The sequence below is a fragment of the Aedes albopictus genome, chromosome 2 (assembly GCF_035046485.1).
Source record: "Aedes albopictus strain Foshan chromosome 2, AalbF5, whole genome shotgun sequence".
Classification (NCBI taxonomy): Eukaryota; Metazoa; Arthropoda; class Insecta; order Diptera; family Culicidae; genus Aedes; species Aedes albopictus.
Window position 1 is genome coordinate 503,273,261 of NC_085137.1, and position 23,197 is coordinate 503,296,457.

Genomic DNA, 23,197 nt, shown 5'->3' on the forward strand with positions numbered 1-23,197 from the left:
AGAATAAGAACAAATTTAGCTGTTTATGTGGCGATCAAAATAATGGTAGGTTTAGTTGTTCAAATTCAATTTTAAAATAATGGTAGATTCAGTTATTATTTCAAAGTAGCAGAAGAAAGGTAAAATGAGCTATTTCTATTAATTGTTTGAGTTCTAAATTAACATTGATGTGCATAAAATAGAATCCATTGCAAATCAAACACACAGCTGAGAATCCGGATTTGTTTACTTTTGCGAGATACGTCGAATTGAAAAGTTATGCTTGAAATATACAATATAATAGTTAATGGTATATTAAGAGTAAAAGATGTTGTGGTGCCTAATGTTTATAAATAATTTCTCACAATATCAAAATAATGGCAAATTTAGCTAGGAATGTAAATTATGTTATTGTTTTGTTCTTTTATACAATTTATTATAAAAGGTGCTAAATTGCAAGTTTTACCATGATAGTAATTTTTGTTATTGATGTGTTATTTAGCATTATTCATGAATAACATATCAATGAATAGATTTGCTATGATTCTATATTTTGCTATTGATTTGCCATTTTAAGTTTTTCGTAATAACAGAAGAATTGCAAAACGAGATATGATGGCAAAACCAGTTATTATTTTGTCCTTTGTTTGCCATTAGCCTCAAACCCGGGTAATTATTTAATACCATAATGTACTTTAGCTTAGGTCAATCGTCTTGATTAACGACCCTTTAAAAGAATTTAAATTCATTAGGGATCGTAAGCATATGTACTTATGATATAGCCATGAATTACATGAAATAAATGAAAAAATAAATGAAAGCAAATGTGAGCGTGAATTTTCTACATTGGAAAACTCGCATTTCACACCTACAGAGAAATATTGCTTCGTTGCTATTCAGTCGTACTTTGAATACATTATTTGATTTGGATTGCGAAGAATTTGAACGACTGAATTCAGATTGTGCCCGAAATAGACGTGGACTAGACGGAAATAGAATTCGAGGGATACTTATTAAATCTTATTATTTCTAGGAAATTACACATTTTTTTACATGATATGGAAGCGAATTTATAAATTAGTAATTGATATCGAATTGGTCATGAGGCATTAGGCGAGGTTCAAGAATTAACTCGATCATTATTTGTGGGTGCTTAGATAGACGGCAATAAGATACTAGTTTTAATTATTATATTATAAGATCTGTTTAATTTTAAGATAATCTAGACTTAGGGCAGTCTGTACGAATGAATTGTCGCAGACAGTGATAAGAAAAATAAATAAATAAAAACCCTACGGATATTGCAGCAATGTTTTTGAAGTTGAAGAATGAGTGCTTTGAAACAAACCAAATTCACGAAAATATCAGGAGTTTTTAACGGGAGAGTATAATATGCCTCTGGAGTCTGCGTTCTGATATCTGATATCAGTGCACAATGGTCCATTGGCCGTATTTGACTGGAAAAAAATGATTTACGCCAAAATTATTAGTTTTAGCTATATGCTGTCTTCGGCAAGTTTCTTCATATTTTTTGAACATTTTTTTCCAATAATGTAAAATTAGGGTAGCTCAATGGTTCTCAAGATCACAATGTCAACTTTTCATTATTTTCATGTAGATCGATGAAACGTTCTACAAAGTTGAGAAGCACTTAATTCTGAACAACTTTGTCGATAAAACTATATTTCTATCTCTTACGGTTTCAGAGATATTATTTTCGAAAAAAAGGGTGACACAAAAAAAAGTTTTCTTCCCATAATAGGACAGATTGGTGAAGTACTAGATTTGTAGTAATGAGCTGAATTTTTGTATGGTAAGAAGGTCGTTTCTCCGTTTCTGCAATGAAATGGTGCAAAAAGCGTGGGTATTATGATTCCTTGCCTAATTTGATGCTGTATGAGCAAAACTTTGGACAACAGTGTTGTTGTTTTCTCCATTTCTTGCAACAGAAACAACATAGTTATCCAAAGTTTTGCCTAAACAGCATCAAATTAGGCAGAGAATCATAATACCCACGATTTTTGCACCATTTCATTGCAGAAATGGAGATTTGACCTTCTCACCATACTAAAATTCAGCTCATTACTACAAATCTAGTACTACACCGAACGTGCCCCATTGTTTATATATTGATTTTTCGCAAAAATTCTGTTCTGTGGAGTTTTTATGCATTTAATATGCAAATTTTTTTTCCAAAGATAGCAAAGGTTTTTATCCTCAATTCAAAAAGTTATTCGTGGTTTTCTTCTAAAAATGGCCTATTTTTTTTTTTTTTTTTTTTTATAGTGATTACGGCGGTAGCACACTGTGCTTATGTTCTAACACCGCACCCTTTCCCTACGTTTGCTTCTATGAGCCTCTATTTTTGTTTCAACACACAGAAGTACGTAGGCATATCGTGGCCCAAGTCGACACTGTTTTGGCCTGCGTTGAACAAAAATAGTTTTAATAAAAGTTTCCCCTTTTTTCTTTTTGTCAATTGTTTTTTTTTTGTAGTATGGTCCATGTATTTAGTTAGGTTCCTGTCAATTTGTCAGTTATTCGAAGTAGATCTCCAATATGTAGTCAATGAGTCAATTAAGTCATTCTGATCTTTTCTATCATAGCAGCTTTAGTCTTTATTGAAGTGTAGTTTTATTGGAAATATGCTGAATATCGTTATTCAAAAGAGACGTCTGGAACTGTGTACTGCTAGTTGTTCCGTCATGCACATACGTCATGTCTTAAGGACAAACGTCTTGAAATCCCGCTTCAATAGTGCATCAGAACTTCAGACGCACAAATCTCAAGACGCAAGCTTTAAACAACAATGCATTTTATTATTCTGATCTTGCTCACTTGTAATTAGCTTAAAATGAGAAGCTCAGGTGCGCTGGTTTTGTTTACGAAGAGATTTGTGCCCTCGAAATCTTGAGTAGGTGCCAAAGTCGGCCATTGTGGCGGCCATGTTGGGATTCTAATAAGTCTGTCCTTAATACAGTGACGATTCGTTCGTTGAGAGCTCGTTAGATGGGCTGTCTCGATGGTTGAATGTTCACTGGTTGGGGCAAACCCCAACTAAAAAGCACTGTCAATGTCAAAATAGATGTCAAAACGAGTTTGACGTCTGACCGCCGTCGCATCATAGCTCCTGTATACAGAACGTTTACGCAAGTATGTGAGTGTTCCGTGACGTATTTCTCGTCACTTGCGTGTGTCTAGAGCATTTTGATCAGTTGTCAGTTGACCCAACGAACGAACACGATTCGCTAATCGGGGCGCAGTCGTGACCCAACCAGCGAATCCGGACTGTAATGCCTAGGAGATTAACGAAAACACGTGTGTTCGGTCAGATGTCCATTGCGTAGAAAGTCAAGGAAAATAGGTTTCTTTATTGTCAGTTGTTATGTAAGCCTCGCTTGAAGCACTTCCCGTGAGAACCCTGTCATCTGTGCACCAACTAAATCCGCATCTTCGTACACAGCTAAATACTATACTGTCAACCGGCGAAAAGCCTATGTGTAAATATTTAAAAAATGAATAATAATGCTGTCTAGCGCGTTGTTTTCTATCGGCTACTATTTTAGTGTAGTCCCAACTGCAAGCTTTTTTCCAATCATATCGTCAATTGTCTTCTAGATACCCCACGCAATTGATGAGTAGTGAGTTCAATGCAGAGATCCCCCCCCCATCACACTCCCAAATTGTGGTAGGCCCCCGCTAAACCTGCAAACCAGACCCACCCCCAGCCAAAAGCTCTAGCAGATGTGGACATACCGGTGCTCAACGTGCTCTCCCATCGTGGCAACATCAAATATGTGGACTGTACAACAATAGTAGTTTCACAGAGAAACAGACGTAACACTTAGAACAAATTTCATTAAAAAACATCGTCACGAAAACGTAATCGCCCAATGCTAAATGTACTATACTTGGCCGGGCTGTCACTAGATGGCGGTAGTGAGCAAACGTCAAACAGGAGCAAAAACGATACCAGCACCGCGAGTGGTCAATCGACCTACTACTGAATATTTGAATCAACCGTTAAAAAGGTGATCGATGGGAAGCAATGAGAGTGTGACGTCTGTTTCTCTGTGGTAGTTTTATTGAAATGAATACTAAGAATTTAGGCCGACACTCGAAGTGACGAACTTTACAGTGCTGGTTGAGTAAATACACGAAAGATGGGTAACAACAAATGTGCACAAACAGATGCATAACAATATGTATGTAAAAAAGGCCGCAATTATCCATGGTGAATTTAAAATAATGACAACGTAAATATAATGGAACAGACTCACCGAATTTAGCTCCAAAATGCCCCCTAGACGATGGTATTGTTCACTCTATGTAGTCACGCGTTGTACAAAATGAACCTGAAATGACAAGAAGACAGTGGGCCGCCAAACTCCACAAAATGGCGGCCCGCAAATTTTAGTATTCTGTTTATAGCATTGTTGAGCATCATAGAGAGCATAATTTATATTCAGTTGTAAATATAGTTTCTTGCTACTATGCTAAGAAATAGATAGATTCAAAAGTTTTTGTTTTCTACCTGCACCAGCGAACTTCTTGAGTGAATAGCATTCAACATCTAACATTTAGATTCTAAATTGTTCATTCTCTAATGCGATTTTCTTATCACCCTGCCCTGTCTTAACTAGGAGATAAGAGTAATGCAGAGAATCCCACATGCACTCTTGCATTACATAATAAGGTTGGACCCTGCTGCAATCAATGTCGTTATGCTATCCACTCTTGAGGTTCTAGTTGATATAAAAATAATTCAGAAGAAGTGAAAAAGAATCGTACGAATCTACTTGTTAATAAAATGCTGCTACTATTACTACTACTACTACTACTACTACTACTACTACTACTACTACTACTACTAACTACTACTACTAATACGTCTACTACTATCAAAAGTGCAATGAGTGATCGTTGGCTTCCCAGTCTTGTTAGTAGTTAGAGGGTTAGTATAGACTGGTAATAAGCCCTGTCGGTCCCCCCAGCACTGCGCGTAATCAACTGTTGTTAGATCATGCGACAGCGATTGAGCGTATGCTGGTGGCATGACAAATCAAGCGTTTAAATTAAAGTCAATAATGCAATGGTATTATTATTCAAATTCTATTTTAGTTTAAATTTATAAAGAAATGCTTTAATTCAAAACCTAGTTACTTTCAAATACTATTCCATTTACTATTTCACTAATTTTCGTTACCATATTTAATTTACCTAATCTATAATATAAAAGACTAAAATTGAAACTATTCAAACACATTTTCACTATATGACGATGCTTGATAAGCCATCGTCAAACCCATCACTCTTGGACAGGGATCTAAAAATGGCCTATTTTTGACACTCAATATCTCAGAGTGGCGCAAGCCGATTTCAAATCTTTTTGACTTGTTTAAAAGGTCTTATTCTCATCTGTTAATTGTAAAAAAAAAAACGAAAAAGGTGTTCTTTAATTAAAGAGTTTAAATTAATTAAAAAAATATGAAGTTTTTCATAGAAAAAGGGCCCTTAGTACAAAAATATAAGAAATACAAGTTTATCATTTAAGAAAAAAAATGTGTGATATTGAAAGTAAAAAAAAAAGTGTTCAGACCAAAGTATTCCGAAAAAAATCAACCAACCAAAACATATTGGAAGAAACCCGTTTTTTCTAAGGAATTTTAGCTCCTGGTCGATTTGGACCGAGGAACTTCTTTCGACATCAGTTGATCAATGATTCTACTAATAACGTATATATTATTTTCAAATATTTTTCAGTTGGGTATATTGCTTAAAAACTCGTCAATTGGTGAGCACTTCATACTTGTCTGGCGATTTACCTTAATACGCCATAGTTCTGAAAATGAATCCTTCAAGCTTCTTACAAAGAATTTGCCATAAATTTCTCTAGAAATATCGGTAACGGTCTTGTAAAAACGTCTATCAAAAAATTGTAGAGTTGGGGGACATTTCTTTTCCATGAATGATCACCCATTGAGAGTAGCTTTTGTGGAGCAGCTTTTTCTATTTTTATTACAATTACAATTAATTCAAATTACATTCAATGACTTACATTATAAAGAACAAATCCGTGCGTTCGCAAAGGATTCAATTGTTCAACTAACTGGTCTTTCTTCAAACTATTCAAACAATAGCACTGATTTTAGAAAATTATCACTGGATTCTTCCAAGAACTTTCTTTGCAAAACTTTTTCGAAATTAAAACAAAAGTTGATTGATATTTCTAGATTTTAAAGTCCCTACATAGTTTTGAAACTGGACTTGGATGTCTGTTCTCTGTGGTGGAAGTGGTGATATACTAATGTTGAGATTTCGATGAAAATCCTGCAGAAAATTACAATTCACGATGTCATATCAACAATTTTGAATAACAACGGATGATACTGATTATCTTGGCTATTCCGATGAATACTTCTCAAGAATTCTTTCAAGGATTAGGGGTTCCTTCGGAGATTTGTTTACAAATTTGATAGGAAAACTATCCAGAATTCGTTCCGAAATTCATTTGAAGATTTCTCTCAAAATTCTATCAATGATTCAATCCTTGAATTAGTTCCGGTATTCCTTCTTGAAATTCTACAGCAATTCTCCCATTAAATTCTTTCGCAGTATCTCTCAGAATTTCTCCCGCAAGTTTTCCCTTGATTCGATCTAAGGATTTTTTTTCCCGGAGTGGTTTTGGCTTTCTCTCAAGTTTCCATCAACAGGTTTTTTTAGAGAAGACCCGGAAGAAACATTGAGAGAAATCTCAGGGGTGAGTCTTCAATAGAAATCTCGCGAGAACCTCTAGGAAATGTCCCGACTGAATCACCAGTCGACATCCAGGGAGAATAACTGAAAAACTCGAGAAAATTTCGTGTAGAAATTACAGGAGAAAGATGAGACGAAATCTCGGTAGGAACTCCTGCAGAAAATTAGAAACCACAGGTATTACTCCCATAGAAGATCTCCTGGAAAAGTTTCAAAAGGAGCACCGGAAGGAGTCGAGGAAACCTTCAATAGAAAACTCGAGAGAAAATCTAGGAGAAATTCCGTTTCCTGAGGGAAACTCTAGTGGTGTTCTCAAATCCTGGAAAAAACCCCACGAAACTTTCTTTGGGCAAAACACAGTAGAGCCGGGGCCCGTAGCGCAGTGGTCACACGTTCGATTCATAAGAGGATGGTCATGGGTTCGATATCAGCCTCGGTACTTTTTCAGTTCCTTTTCCTTTTGAGAGCGGCTGGCACTTGACCCTCTTCTGAGCTCTCATAGCTCTAACTGACCCGGTTAATTGGATATCGGCGAAATGGCAACTCATAATGGACCCTCAATCGGACTTGAAAAGGAACAGCAGCCACACAACATCCTCGTGCTCATCATTCTACCATGGACAGGGTAGGAAAGTGACAGCAGCACATATAGGCAACCACTTCAATATAGTAGAATTAGAATAAAATACATTTAGGCGCTGTACAAAGTGTAAGTGGAATCGCTCACGTGGTGCCCTGATGGACAAAAGAGCTATAAATTAGGTGGTTAAGAATTAAAAAAAAAACACAGGAGAAACTTCAGAAAAGATTAACGAAGGACTCTGGAAACAATATCAAAAAAACCTCTGGAAGAAATTGTGCGAAGAAGTTCTGTAGGATCTCCCTTAAAAACTCCATGAGGAATAGGTCAGAATTTGCTAATCCTGGAAGAATCTCAAGTAAGAAACTCGGAAATAACTGTTTGGATCGCGAAAATATCCCTGTAGCAATACGGAAGAATGTCCGGGAGGAATTAAAAAAAAACGCGTGAAAATTAAAGAAGGAATCTTGTCAGAAACATGGGAAGAAAACAAAGGAGTATTTCTAAAGAAGTTTCTGAAAGAAGCGCTCACGGAATTTTGTGGAAAAATCCTTGTAAATGATTTTCTACCTGGATTTAAACTTCCCGATTCATACGCGTTTACATTTGCAATTTTTAATTTGAAGCATCTTCAGCTTGCTGGAAATATCTGTTGGATCTACAAGCCCTCCTCTTGTTGCTTTAGTTCCTTCTTGATTTTTGCATGTAGTAAAAAAAGAAAACACTGCACACTCGAAAAATCATAAAAAAATAAACTCTGTGGAATTTACTTCTGAGTAGATCTACAAGTAAAACAATGTAATGCTTTCAATTCATACGACGCTATTTTTTTTCTTTACTGGTGTAAAATTTCCCTGAGGATTTCCGGTATTACCCTGTTAAATAAAATTCCCTGAGCATTCTCGATTTTACAGGTTTTTAAGGTAGTAGACATCCTGCGTTAATTATTCTAAGAGTTTCAAAGAGAATTCTTCTATGAATTTCACTGGGATGTCCTCCAGGAATCACCAGGATTTCCTACTTTAGTCCTTCGAGAACTTTACCAAGAATTTCTTCCACAAGTTGCAGCCAGTTCTTCTGAAAACTCCTGCGTGAGTTTCAGTGGGACCAGGACATCCTCCGAGAGTGCTTCCAGGAGTTTTTTTTTCGGAAATTCTTTCAGTGCAGCTTCTCTGAAAACTTTTCCCTGTAGTTGCTTGGATAATTATGACAGGCATTCATCAAAAGATTGTTCTGCAATGTGAAAACCTACACGAAAATAAAAATCATTATTGAATGTATAAGAAAATGTTATACATTTTTGCCATTTCGTTTATGTTATAAACCATATAAACTATTGTAATGTATAACATAAGAACGAGGCAATAAAAAGTATAAGTTTGGCTTAATACGAACAATCAGTGAAGCTAATGATTTTTAATTGAGTTCTTATATTATGAATGTGGTACAGCTAATGAAATCTATCACTATATATTTTGAAGCTGCCTTCTTCTAATTTTTCTTCTTTCAATCTGCTGTTTAAAGATTGAATATACATATTTTTTTTCTGAAATACTTATTTTATTGATGATTCAGTAGTTTGTAGTACACAGGAATACACCATACATGAAATTGAGATACTGCGCAATCCGGCAGATGTACTTATCGAGGTAGTTATTGCGTGCTGTAAATATTCCGAGGACTAGTTGAGGATCCGGCGACGTGGCGTATTTGTTTCCGCTTGTTGATTGAGTCGATGTCGTTCCGTTGGAAGTTTTGCTTGCCTGTTTTTGTGTGCCATCATCAGGGCGTCGATTATGTCGATTATGATGATGCAACTGAAAATGAGAGCAATAACGATAAACGTTCATTTCAGCAAATATCTTGAAGTCTTACCCGCCGCCGTCACCGCGAACTCCTAAATCTCCCACGTCAACTGGCGTAATCCGAGTCAGTAATCTTGATTTGCAGTCCGGGAGTCATCTCCATGCCATCCGCTTTCTTTTCCGAGTCGCAGATCTTCACAAACTTCGGTAGGTATTTCGTTCAATCGGGACCGACAGTATGAGCTTCCCTAGCTCCGACTGCTGAGTCTGGCAATATGATAGTATGGCTTTTCGAACGACAGCGGCTGGACCGGGAACCGGATTTTGATCAGGATCTGAAACTTGTTAACATTACTTGCCATTCTTCCTACCAGCGATCAATTTAAAAGAAATTTTCCAGAATAATTACCTGATCAAGCTTGGTCAAACACTTGTGAAAGAAATGGTGCAATTCTATCTTTTTGTTCACGACATTTTACTGCTGCTCGCAGGTGCCTACGGCGCTTTTTGGCGGGAACTTTATTCAAACGGCAAACTTATGTAAAGTATAAGCTAAACCTTATACATTTTGTCCATTAACCAAAAAACATGAAATGTATAAGTTTGTCTAATGGTAATGTTGTGGGGCATTAATAATTGATATATGATGAGTTTATAATTGTTATTAGGGTATACGTTGTAAATTGTAAAAGGCGATTGTAATGAATAAAATAATTGAAATATTTTTCGTGTAGCTTTAACCCTAGTAAGTTGTACGGGTTAATATGACCAAGACAGAGTCGTTGAACATGCACTACACCATCGTGACTACGCCTAGCATAACTTATGAGTTTAAATTTAAAAAAAAATGAGTTAAAAAAAATCTTCTGGAGTTTCTTTGGAGTTTTTTCAGGGGTTTTTCATGGAATTTTCGTCTTGGATAATTCTTCCAGGTATATTTTCAAGTCCTTAAGGCGAAACTGGAAATATTTTCTCATTTTTTGGTTTTTGATTTTTTATTAAATAAAGAAGCAATATTTCCAAAATCGGTATTCGTACACATTTAGAGCATGGATCAAGGTATCTCCTGATTTTTTTCCAGGTGGAAAATGTTTTTCATTTTTGCAGAAACCATTTTTTTGTAAAATTTTGTTTAAAAATGGTTTTTGCAAAAACGAAAAACATTTTCCATCTGGAAAAAATTATGGAGATACCTTGATTTATACTCTACATGTGTACGAAAACCGATTTTGAAAATATTGCTTCAATATTTTATGAAAAACCCAAAACCAAAAAGTGATGAAATGGATCCATCTTCCGGATATTCTTATCCAGTCATTCTTCTAAAAGGGCCTTTTGCACAAGGAGAGTTAACTAAAAAGTACGAATTCCATTCACATTTCTTCAAAACATTTCGAAGAAGTTAATAAACTCTAATCTTTATACGTTTTCTTAAACCTTCTATCTTTTTTTTTAAGAAATTAAGGAATTTGCAAACCAATCAAGTAATTTCCAATGCAATCCCTAAATAGTTCCAGGGAAGAAATTTTCGGAGTGACGTCTGATTTGCTTTCTTGTGAGTGAAGAATAAGCATCGCTTGCATTCCTTAAACAAGCTTCCGGAGGAAATCCTGAAAAATAATCCAGAGGAACTCATGCAAACTCCTGAAGTAATTCCCGCAGAAAATCGCGAAGGCATTCTTTGAGGAACACCTGAAGAGACTCCCGGAAACCGACCTGGAGGAAATACTCAGAGGAACTGCTAAAGAAAATCCGGGAATAACTCTCTTAAAAAAATCGACGGGTGGGAACGACCTTCGGTTAAAATTCACACTAGAAAGAATAAGGAAGAAATTTTTGGGGAACTACTAAAATAAATTATGGGATGAGCATCAGAAAAAAATTCTTGAATGCAATTCCGATGGACCTCATGAAGAAATTCCCGACTAAACTCCTGTGAGGAGTCCCGGTGGATCTCCCGAACACATTTTCCGAGGAAGAGATTTTTGAAGAAATCATTAAAAATTAAAGGAATTTTCGAAGCAGCTCTTGAAAAAATCTCGGAGGAAGTTTTTATGAATTATGAAGGAAACTACTGAAGCAATTCTTGGTGGATATAATTTTCGGAGAAACTTCTAAAGAAGCTCTCGAAGAAATTTGTGAAAGTGCTACTCTGTATACCCAAAGGAGCTCACGAAGAAATTCCCAGAGGTACCTTTAATGAATTTCCAGGGGATCTACTGAACGAATTCGCAGAGGAACTCCAGAAGAAACTCCCGGGAGTATTAAAACGAGTTGTTAAAGGAACTTTTTTAAGTAATTCCTGTAAAGGAATGTCTGTAACATTAAAAAATCCTGAAGAAGCTCATACAAAAATTCCCGTAATTTTTGAACAATTTTTCCGGAAAGCGAAGAATTGGCCTCGATTAAAATACACATTAATAACCAAAAATAAGAAATAGAGAGTAATAGAGCTTGCCAATGACCATTTTACATGTCTATATCTTGTGGCAGGGCACGAAGAAACTCCATGTCAAAGGAAATCAGATTCATTTGCAATGATTTTTTTTTTTGCAAAATGAAGAGCATAAGCAGACATTTGGAAGATGAATTATTTCCCAGAAAACCTTTCCCTGAAAATATTCAGTGATATAAAATGAAGGAAGTTTATATTTCCTGAGTAAAAAATTGGGGAATGATGTTCTGAGAAATGGTTTTCTGAGGGATAGTGCTACGACGAAATATAGAATGATTTAAATCAAACTCCAATCATACTTATTTGAACAAGAGATTCTCCATAATCCCAAACACCCCGTGCCACAGAGACTATGTAAAGATAATGAAAACGACTCACCTCTTCTAGGGCGGCAATCGTCTGCCGGCACTGGACCATCCTGGACACGAAGGTCGACGTTGTCGGCGAGTTGTAGTCCTCCCGAGTCTCCTCGAGGAACTCGCTCACTCCGATTAATCCAGGCATGTTTTCTCTGTATTGGTTCACCTCACGGACAGACTAGGTAACAATTGTCCAACCACCTGGCCCCTCGATCAAAAAAAATGTATCGATAATAATTTATCCTCGTCTAACCCAACAGAACACGACGGACGTGGACGGACGGCAGGCGGCGAGAACGACAGGTGGTTCCAGCCGAACGATTCCCTTCGCCTCGGCCCGCGGATCCTCCAACAAACACTCGCACTCACTCACTCCGGTCGATGGGTCGATTCTTTTCGCTCTTCTTTCTACCCGGCTGCCACCACCAGGCGGAGCAGTAATTCAATAATTTTTCACTCGTCGTATAATTAGATACACATCCACCACTCGGCTGAACTGAAATTTTTGTTCCAGAGCACAACACATCCACCGCGGGTCTTTCTAAAAATATGTTTCGAAAAACCGTGAATTTATTTCCTCTTACCTTTCTTTTCGGCGGAGGATTTCGCGTTTTGACACCTTGATGCCTCTGCACACTCACTCACGCAAACGGAACCCGTTGAATCTCCCGACCCGAGGGGAATCGGAAAACGCACACAATCACACTCACTGCTGCGCTGCTACCTCCAGACCAGACGACATCGATAAATTCGCATTCCACACGGGGTCACTCCGAACCGCAGGCTGGCTGATGGCCGCTATCAAAATCAAAACTTCCCTCTTCTCACTACTGCGGGCTTGTTGTCATTTTTCGCGTCTCCTCCTCTTGATGGTGTTTTCCTCTCTCTTCCCTGATGTCAAACACTGCGCGATGACAGCTGCTGCGCTCGGGGACGACGATGACAAAAAATTCCAAGGGGTCTCCGGGCTGCTCTAGGCGCTTCTTCTTGGATTCTTCACTGCACTTTTCAGCTACTAAACTGTGTCACCATGAATTTTTGCACAAATTTTGTTTTTCCGCTAACATTTTCGAAAGCTGACTCATTGCTTTGCACTTCCAGGAAATTTTGCCGAGCCCTGCTGGGCTTTCTCGAACAGAGATGGGTCAGTCTCGCTTGTCACCCAATCACCAGCAGTTCCATCCACTCAGGAAAAAAAAAAAACAAGCCAAAGAAAACACCCACTTTTTCACGCACTCTTCAATCACCCTGCGATTATCTTCCAGCTAATCCGAATTCCACCGCCAAGACACACCCAAATCACACTCCCGCCGCACTAATCCCTCGCGACTAATCCGACCACCTTCAACCGATCAAAAGTCCAGCAAAATTGAAAATCCTCGTCGAAAATTAACAGCTTCTTTTTTCCTGGCTCGAATTTCACTGACTGACTTCGACCGACTCATGCGACTGTGAAACACTCTCCTTCTCACTGATGCGACCGACCGCGACGCTCTTTTTGGTGACTCCGTCTCATCATCATCGTCCTGTTCCTTCCTTTTTGGGGTTGTCTCTTTTCCGCTAACGGATTGTGCCCGCGACGAAGCCAGCGAAACAAAACGGTTTTTGTAAACGGTCTCACTCTTCAAGTTGTTGTCCATCCGCAGAAAAACCACCGTTCGAATCGACCGTCGATCTGCTACTGAAGGACGTCGCGGCGTCCGCGTCTCACCAAAATGCATCGAAAAAGGTGGACTGGCGGACGTCGCGGCGCTCGTCTGCAGATGTCGGACTCGCACCAAGGTGCATCGGTGCATGCATCAGGAACAGGGCTGCCAGATCTCATAATATGATACATCTCGCGTTACATTTGAAAAGGGCCTATCCCTAGAACGTAAACATTGAGAAAAATCGATGCAAACATTTTCCATGACATTTCCTATTCGTATTTCACAGTTTAGGAATTTTTCAACATGCTTTCCGTTCTAATGACACAAGATTGAATGTATCTGTGCATCAATAATCAAGATTGCATTGAAAATTATCAAAAAAGTATGAAAAATTGTAGATAAACATGTTAAGCTAATTTGGAAAGTTTCACCCGGTGTACGCCTTATTGTGAGTCTTTCTAAAATTTTCTTAGCGTGGGTTGGCTATCCGAGTGAGTCTGTTGTTGACATCGAATCAAGGCTCGGCCCATTTTGTGAGAGAGAATTCTCTCTCTCGGCGCTCGGGCCGGGAGCCGTTCGGAAAATTTTCGGTTGTCGGCCCTTTAAACGAGAAGGCCTACCAATGTAAACAAAATTTTACCGTTACTGGCCCATTTGGAACACGGGCTTATGAATGATTGGGGAAAAAGCAGTGATTAGCCGTTTTGAAGATGGGGTTTATTTTGATAAGGTTTTCGATTATGCGGGTGATGTTTGCACAGTAAGTTACTGTTGGGGGACGCTATTGGATGGTATCAAAATCGATTTGTTTACATTTTAAGGATAGGCCCTTTTCAAATGTAACGCGAGATATTATCGTAATTGATAGAGGCTTGCATCAAAAACATAACCTCATCGAATTCCCATACGATTTGTAAACATTGCCCTCAAATTTTTTTTGAGGGCAAGGACGGCTTTATGGACCGACGCCGAAGGAAAGAAAGAGAAGGAGATAATGATGACGTCAGCGTGCAAGCGCTCATTGATGCACCAAGCGAAAAGAAGAAGAAGTTTTGATCCTCGTTGCTAATTGGTCGATGGATGTAAACGGCACACCGCTTGGATGTTAAGGTGAAACGGGACGCCGTGTTATTTTTCCTATCTTGCCTCTCTTTCTAACAATTTGCCTCGTGATTTTGAAGATGGTAATCTCGAGTTCTATTGCACTGAAGATGCTGAAAACCAATCAGCATATGCACTGCAAGTGAGCATACACAATGATAGGTTTTTGTTGCAAAATTTAAAGTAGAATCTGAGATTACCATCTTAGTAGCAACAGAGCAATGGCGGATACTTCCTCGACCGTCCCGTTCGCCCTTAAAACTTCTTTTTCTTTTCGCTGGTGCATCAATCAATTGACCAATCCAAATGTCTGTGTGGTAGTGATTTGTGTTCAACATCTCCGCGTTAGAAATTTGTAAGAACTTTGTAAACATCTTTTGTTCTCCCGTATTGACCAATCCAAATGCCTGTGTGGAAGTGGTTTGTGTTCAGATTTCCCGTGTTAATCTATCTGTAAGAACTTTGTAAACATCTTTTATTCTCACGTTTATGGATAGGCTTGCAGTAGGTTTCGTGAGACATTTTTTGGACAACTCAATATGGATAGGCTTACCTCGGGCTTACGTTAGGTTACGTGAGATAAAATATGGAGAACTCAATTGACTTCTTCAACACGCTTAAATATTTTTGCACAGCGCATGTGTAACCCTTACACACTTTGAGGCGTCGCTTGCAAAGTCGACAGAATGCTTGGATTTTTCTAATGTTTTCCAATAAATTAAAGGAATCTAGTAAATAGTATACTACCATTGATAACAATACAAATACAATTTGTTTAATGGGCCCGCATAGAAAAAAACAGTATGATATACACTTCCAACAATAAATTTGCTCCAAACGGTAAGGTTGATGTATCACAAACTGTTGCTATTATGTTCAACCATTTGAATTCCAAAGCTATCCACCATAAATTACAGTATTGATAACCCCCAAACCAAACATTAACAGTATAACATAATGTGCTGACATTGTTAAACGATAAAAAGATGCAAACACGGATCGCAAGGTAGAATTGTGGGATCACATTATATCAAATGGTAAGTTTTTATATTTCCTCGACTCACTCACACCCAAGGGTTTTGATCGACGCCACTTTCCCCAAATCAGCGCTGGAGGAAATCTGGTCCAGTTCTTCAACACAGTGAATCATAATAAAACATTCATGATAAGTATTTAGCTGGCCAATAATGATTAGGAACGAGTAAACGTTCCTGCAGGAAATTGCAAACCAGATATGAAGATGATGTAGATGCTACAAATTATTTTCTATTGTAAAGGGAATAAAATTCGCAGAAGGGGGAATTTCGGTTGAAATTTATTACTGAAATGCTCAGCAAACCATTGTGAACAAAAAAAAAAAATTACCGAAAAGTCAGTATTCTTTGACATATAAAGTTTACTGACTAAATCGGTATTTTTTGACAGCTCAGCAAATTTTCGCCTTACTGAGTGTTCGGTAATAAAAAATTTTTACTGAGTTAACTCTGCTGTTCAAAAACCCAGTAAAATTTTACCGAGTTCGGTAATCAAATCTGAGTGTGCATTTTATACCAAGCCGCCTATTCAACATACTGTAATTTGGCAGATTACCATTTGTCAAACTGGCAAATCTGTACGTGGTATGGTTAGCTTACTGTTATCTCGGACAGTTTGAAAAATGGCTAAATGACAATTGGTAATAGTCATCTACAGTATGAGAAACGCTGCATTTACAGTTCATGATTATGCGGGCAATCCAAAAGCCTCTGTGCATGGTAGTGATTTCAAGACCAACAATTGAAAAGGTCACATCAACATTATGTAAACAAGCACGTTTCTGTTGACATAGGGCCTTCTGGTATCCACCCACGCATCTCACCACCATTAACAGAAAGCTTGATGTTTGCGCTTTCTGTTAGTGGTGGTGAGGTGTACGAGTGGAGTTCAAAAGGCCTCAAGTCGATAGAAACATGTTTGTTTACAAAACATGACATAACATAACAAACTCTAAGAACTTTTTAAACATCTTTTGTTCTCCCGTATATGGATAGGCTTGCATTACATGCATGCGTAAGTAGAGTGGATTTTTTTTAGACTTTCCATACAAGGTTGATGATTTGAAATCGATTTTTGTTCTATTTTTAAGCAACGTCGCTCACTTCACACATCTCATTCTCCGTAATCAATGCTCCGATTGAGCTGATTTTTTTACTGCAACTCGCCTACATATGATATGTCAAATAAACGTTGAGAAAGAATTTTTATATTGTTTTTTTTTCTTATTAAAAAAATACATCTCTTCATTAGGGCTTGTTCACAAATGTCATAACGCTGAAGGGGGTGGGTGGGTGTCCGCCATGGTGTTACAGTTCGAACGAAAAAAAAATCTTTCCATACAAACAGTGTTACAGAGGGGTGGGTGGGTGTCAGAAAAGGCCATTTTCAGCGTTATGATATTTATGAATGAAATTTTTGTAAATTTGGCTAAAATTGAAAATATTTTTGTAAATTTGGCTAAAATGAATTTCATCAATCTGACGCATAACCTGCATTCAGATGATCGAATGGTATTGTATTCAGCTTTTTATTTATGGAAAAAGATTTGAAATTGGTTGAACAAAACGCAAGATATTTGAATTTTAATAAATTCCATATTTTTCAAAGTTGTAAAACTTGATATTGAGCTTAAACACAAAAACAGCTCTACTTAATTTTTTTTGAAGCACGGTTTCGAAATCAGTACTAAATTGTAATTCAAAAATTTTGGTCGTTGACAGAAGTTCACGACTTTCGTTTTATTTTGTAAACTATAGTGAAATCAACCATGCGTTTTATTGTTTTAAACAAGCGCCATTTTTCTGCGTGCACATAGAGCTTGCTAACGTTTATTCACCTCTCTCTTTCAAGCATGCAGGCGGGATAGGATTTGTTTTCATCGGGAAACCTTTCCTGATGACAACAAAGCCTATTCCGCCTGCATGTTTGAAAGAGAAAGGTGAATAAACGTCAGCAAGCTCTATTGTGTCAGATTCTGTCTTGCCCCTTGGTACTACACGCTAAAACATCTTCAGCTAAAACTGACACTGAAAACTCGCTCACCTCCCAGCTCGCATTTCTCTTGAACTCCGACGGAACGTCAAAAATTTTTGCCAGCTGTCAGCCAGCGCACATCAGTCTTCTCCTCTGCTGGAGCTCCACATTCGTTCGTCGTGGTCGTCTTGTGGTGCTTTCGTCGAAATTTCGCTACGTTTCAGCTTGCCAAAAAACCTTCGAATAAATCGAAAATCGGGCTAAAAGTGTGCGTTCCAGCTTCCGGAGTGAGTTTCGATTGAGTTGCAATAAGTGCGGTGCGGGATTGTGTCGTCGATTAGCGGAAAATCGGTACAAAGTGAGGGCAGTAGGCTCGAAGCTATTTCCGAGAAAAAAGAAAACAATCCGGGAAGAAGAAACACTCGAATCAATCGTAGAAGCGAGAGCCATGGCCAGCTTCCACCAGAGCCATCATCGTGAGCACCGTGGGGGAGGAGGCGGTGGTGGCCGACACCACAACAATCGCCATCGCCACAACCATCATCACCACCACCAGCAGCAGCAGCATAACAGTAGCACCAGCAGCGCTGGCAGCGGGAGTACCCTCAACAGTAGCACCGGAAGCAGCAACGTCAAGCATTCCTCGCCGTCGGAGTCGTCGGAACCGAGCAACGATTCCGTTTGTGTGGTCTGCTTCAAGCCGATCCAGTTCTACGCCATCGGCGAGTGCGACCATCTGTGCTGCTTCGAGTGTTCCACCCGGATTCGGGTGCTGTGTCGGCAGAACGATTGTCCCATCTGTCGGCGGGATTTGGCCAAGGTCATCTTCTCGAAGACGCTGGCCCCGTATCGGGAGCTGGACGTGAAGAATCGGTCCGGGTTGTACGACAAGAAGTATCGGATCTGTTTCACGGACGGAGAGGTGCAGCAGGCGTTTTTTGAGCTGCTGGACAATAAGTGTCCCAGGTGAGTGGCGGGGGTTTTTATGTATCCCTAATCCCTATGTCTTGCTTGTCTATTAGGTGGCGACGGGGACAACATCGCACATTCACGCACAGGAAAGGAATTTCGTAGCATTGAGTAAAAGGGAATGGCCGAAAAAGAACGAGAAAAGCTGTCGTGTACAGTGTCTCGCAATAATATCGGTCCGCTGCAATTTCAATATATTGCATGCAGTTTTGAAATACCCTACGATCTGTTACGATTTGAATTGAAAAACCAAAAACTTATCAGTTCTGGGTCGTATGAATAAAAAGTAACGAACTTAACTTTACCTGTAGTATAAACTCAGAAGTAAAGTCCACAAACTTTCTCGCGTTTAGGTAGTATCATACAGACGTATCTACAATGATCGGATTTCGCGATTTTCGCGGATTTGGCGCGGATTTACCTATGAAATTAGGCCCTCGCGCGGATTTGGCGCGGAATTGATTTTTGTAGTGTGTATAGCGAAATAATTGAATGATTATCGACACTTGATTTTGAAATTATGAAATGTATTTGTTTAAATTTTAAAAATATCAGGTTGGGATGTTCAAATGCATTTGGCATCACTGGTAGTCAGTCGATATAACTAAAAAATATGTTTAACTAGCTATCCCCGGCAAATTTTGTCATGCCTACTGCGTTTTTAACGTTCCAAGTCCAAGTCACAAAGACGACGCGAATCGAACGATTCGTTTACGAGTTATCCACTGCATACATAGACGGATTTTGGAGCGGACGAATAGGCTTGAGAATATTGTGGAACAAGTTTTCGTTTTGGCTCACGTCCATTTTTTACGATTTTCATCAGCTCTTCAAAATATTTTTTTTTTTGATAAGTTGTGCAACAATTCCTATTTTATCCTATTTTATTTTTTCATTGCGGGTATGGTTTGTATCTTAATTCAACTTTCGAAAGATACAAGTTACTCAAAAAAATTTTTTTTTTCCAGGGAATTCTATTTATTAGAAGCCGAAAGAGTGATTCTATAACATTCCCAAGAAAACTATTTCTTATTTCTATATGGTTCATATGAATCGCTTAAAATCAAATATTTAATCGTTAAAAATCACCGGAAGAATACATCCTGCCAAAAATTCTCATTTGACAAGAAAAACATGATTTGATGGAAGCATGATTTGCCTTTACAATTCAGGCTTTTAGTATAACTATAGATAGTAGAGTAAACATAGATCCGCGGATGCACGCGCCGCAAAACTGGAAACTGAATAAACTTCTCTGACAAACAAGCAACACTGCGAATTGTTCAAACCTGCACAAGAGTTTTTGATTGCATATGCAAAACCAAAACAAAACAAGTTTGCCGAATCGTTTTTCCTGCTGCAGTGAATTGAATATTTTGCGATATGAAGTGCTTTCACTCGGAATGTACCAATGAATCCTGTAGTGGAATGAAGAATGTGGCTTTCTTCCGGTTCCCGAACGCATTCATTGAAAAGCAGAAGTGGCTGCGCTTCTGTAATGTGTCACACTCGTTCCCGATTTCGAGCAATCATCGGCTTTGCAGCGTAAGTAAGCTTTGGTTTCTATTCATATACCTGTGGTTTAAATAGCCAATTATTTCATTTAGTTACACTTCAAGCAAACTGAGCTGTACAGAGACACCAGTGGAAAAATCAGAAAAACTTCCGGAGCTGTACCGTGTTTTGCGAAGGTGGCACAGTTGGCTAGTCCATCGACTCGAAGTGACACAGTTTTGAAGCCAAATCGATTCTATGTTGAAGAGGCAGAAAACGTTCCGGAAGAGCAACCAGACGAAGATCCGCGTGGATTCCAGTACGATTTTTTGGATGAGGCGTTGGTGCATCCAGAAGAGTTGGGGTTCAAGCTAATTAAGAACCAAAACAAGCCTTTTTCTGATAAGGGTAGTTGTAAAACATGCCTAATTGCAGAGAGCCGGTCACAAATCGATGGAAGGTATTATTCAAATGCATGGAAACAAAAAGCACATTAATTGATTATAATTATTCTTTCAGAAAAATTCTGCAATTGAAAAATGAAAATGCGAAACTAAAAAGAGAAATAAAACAACAGGAGGAAGATGCCTGTGAAGATGCTGCACCTGCTACGAAAATTAAAAAAGCAATAGGCGAGGATCAATACATGCTAATGTCCAGTGGGAAACAAAAAATTGCAAGATGGTCCAACGAGAGCATAATTGAAGGATTGAAAACCAAATACGCATGCGGCACTTCTGCTTATGAAGAAGAAAGAAAAAAGAGGAAGCTCCCAAGTAGCCGTACTTTGGCAGAAAAACTTCAGCCCCTCAAATTCGATGCCGGGATACTCCACGAAGTGTTCGATATACTGCGACATAAAGTACAGGATCTAAAAGAAGACGATCGAGATTGCGTCCTCGTATTTGACGAGATGTCAATACAAGCTGGAAAGGATTACTGTGCTCACCTCAAGAAGTTCCTAGGAGATGTAACACTTGCAGAACACAGTGGTGTTGGGAATCACATTATGGTTTTCATGCTTGTGGGGGTTCGAGTGCATTGGAAGCAAATCGTGGCTTATCACATTACTGGTGATAGCATTCAGAACAATTGCCTGAAGGATGTTTTGTTCGAACTGGTCGAAAAAGCGGAAACAATTGGTCTTCATTTGCACGCTATGATAAGCGATTGTGGTGGTACCTATGTATATTCTTGTGATAAATTTGTAGCGATCATTCAACCAATCGTGCAATTTCAAGTGCGCGTTAATACGGTTGATTATTTACAAAATAAATACCTGAAATTCGAATAATGTTGGTCTTTGCTTTGTTTTCAGCTAATAATAAGCGTCTTTGGAACGACCTTGGTATAAAACATGCCCGGGATAATGTTCTACAAGCTCAACCGATTCAGCATCCATCAGATCCAAGTCGAAAACTGGAGGTGATGCCAGATTCTGTACATGTGTACAAAAGTATGGTGCAAGGCTGGATCAACAATAAAGTAATTTATTTACCTGAATCAACCGTTAAGGCCGAAGGATTATCTACGAACGTGGCGGATATAACTCACCTAACGGACCTCGTGTTGTATGAAGAAAAGTGTGACCTTAAGATGGCGTGTGGACTAAGAAAAGAAGACGTGGATTTCACCAAACCGGTTTCAAATTTTGAGAAAATGAAGGTGAAGAACTCTCAGAGGTGGGGCTGGCTCACCGACACTTCCGGTCCGCTTTAGTGCTTTATGCATCATTGTGGCCAGGTGTTGTTCTAGTTTTTCCAACTATATTGTAAAGCATGCGCGGTGATCCTTGGCATTCTTGTGTAAATTGGGGTACTCGAAATGTTGATCGATCACCGATTATTGCTGGCAGATGTAGTGGAAAGTTTGTCTTAATACGTATCAATCGTCTCTGACAAACGAGAAAAACTGACCTCACTGATTACCTGTCTCTGAGCCAAATTTGGTATAGAGTCTTCAGTCTCCGATTAATCGCTTCATGTTTGATGGTTTTTAATCCAATGGGTTACATAGCCGCTATCAGAATGAAGAGAGTAATATTCCGCGTAATATATCACAAATCAAAAGAGGTACGGTACATTACGTGGAGCGGATATACTGAATTGGGTATTAGACCAAGTCCCTGCTGGGTGGCGCTAAATAGGTGAGCCATAGACAATAGATTCGTCAATGTCGTAGGGCATAGTATGTGACTATTGTCGAAACAACACTATTTTTGGTCATTGTCCAACCAAAATCATAAGCGGCGTCCACTTACACTAAGCGCATAACTATGTTAGGGTCAAGATTAGGATGAAATCATTGGTAAAATATAATAACACTTTTTAGTTTGTGTAGTTAGTTGAACTAGAGTTAACTTTTTATTGAGACATTTTCTGTAGGTTTATTCTGGATTACAATACATTAGCTGTCCTTTAACTGAATTATGTTATAACAGTAGACAACATTATTCCTTCTTGATAAAAGATGTATTAACAAAAGCATTTCAATGTGGACATAGAATAGTCAAACTACACATCTGATCAGACATTTTTTCGGTATTAAATTTGGGGTGGAAAGTTAAACACTTACGGAAAATAGTTTTTCAATGTCAGACAAACATCACATGAACACAGCTACCAATGAACCAAACCTTCTCTACTGTCTTCTCATTTTGCCGCTTCCTATCCTCAATTGAACTTATCTGACACTAGTTAGGACTGTCTGTGGAAGATCCGGGTTTCTAATTCTGTGTAGGACTTGTTAAAACGGGATGCCTGATATGTACTGCGGACAAGTGGGCTGGAAGTACTGAGCAATCACAATTACTGTTGTACTAATCATATTAAATGCATGCTTTTCTACTTACATCCCGAACGTCGCCAACCGGCAAAGAGGACACGACGAAAAAACGCGAGATGGCCCTAACAAAAACTAGAAAGGCGATGAAAATGGTCACCGATGCAACGATATGGAAACAAAATAGATGAGAAATTATCGACCAAATCAAAATCTATGAACATATCGCTAATGTTCTTTATCATTCTTTCTTTTTCTCG

At 38.5% G+C, this 23,197-nt stretch overlaps 1 protein-coding gene and 1 long non-coding RNA gene across 5 annotated transcripts in view; both read right to left on the reverse strand.

The window, feature by feature from the left end:
- Positions 1-23,197, reverse strand: part of LOC109407813 (cullin-4A) — a 417,220-nt gene that overhangs the window by 65,279 nt on the left and 328,744 nt on the right. The window lies entirely within an intron of this gene.
- On the reverse strand, positions 12,271-13,603 carry LOC134288722 (uncharacterized). The gene is made up of 2 exons (XR_009998112.1): positions 12,519-13,603; positions 12,271-12,430 (listed from the first exon to the last, which is right to left on the reverse strand). It is a non-coding gene; the product is annotated as an uncharacterized LOC134288722 (long non-coding RNA).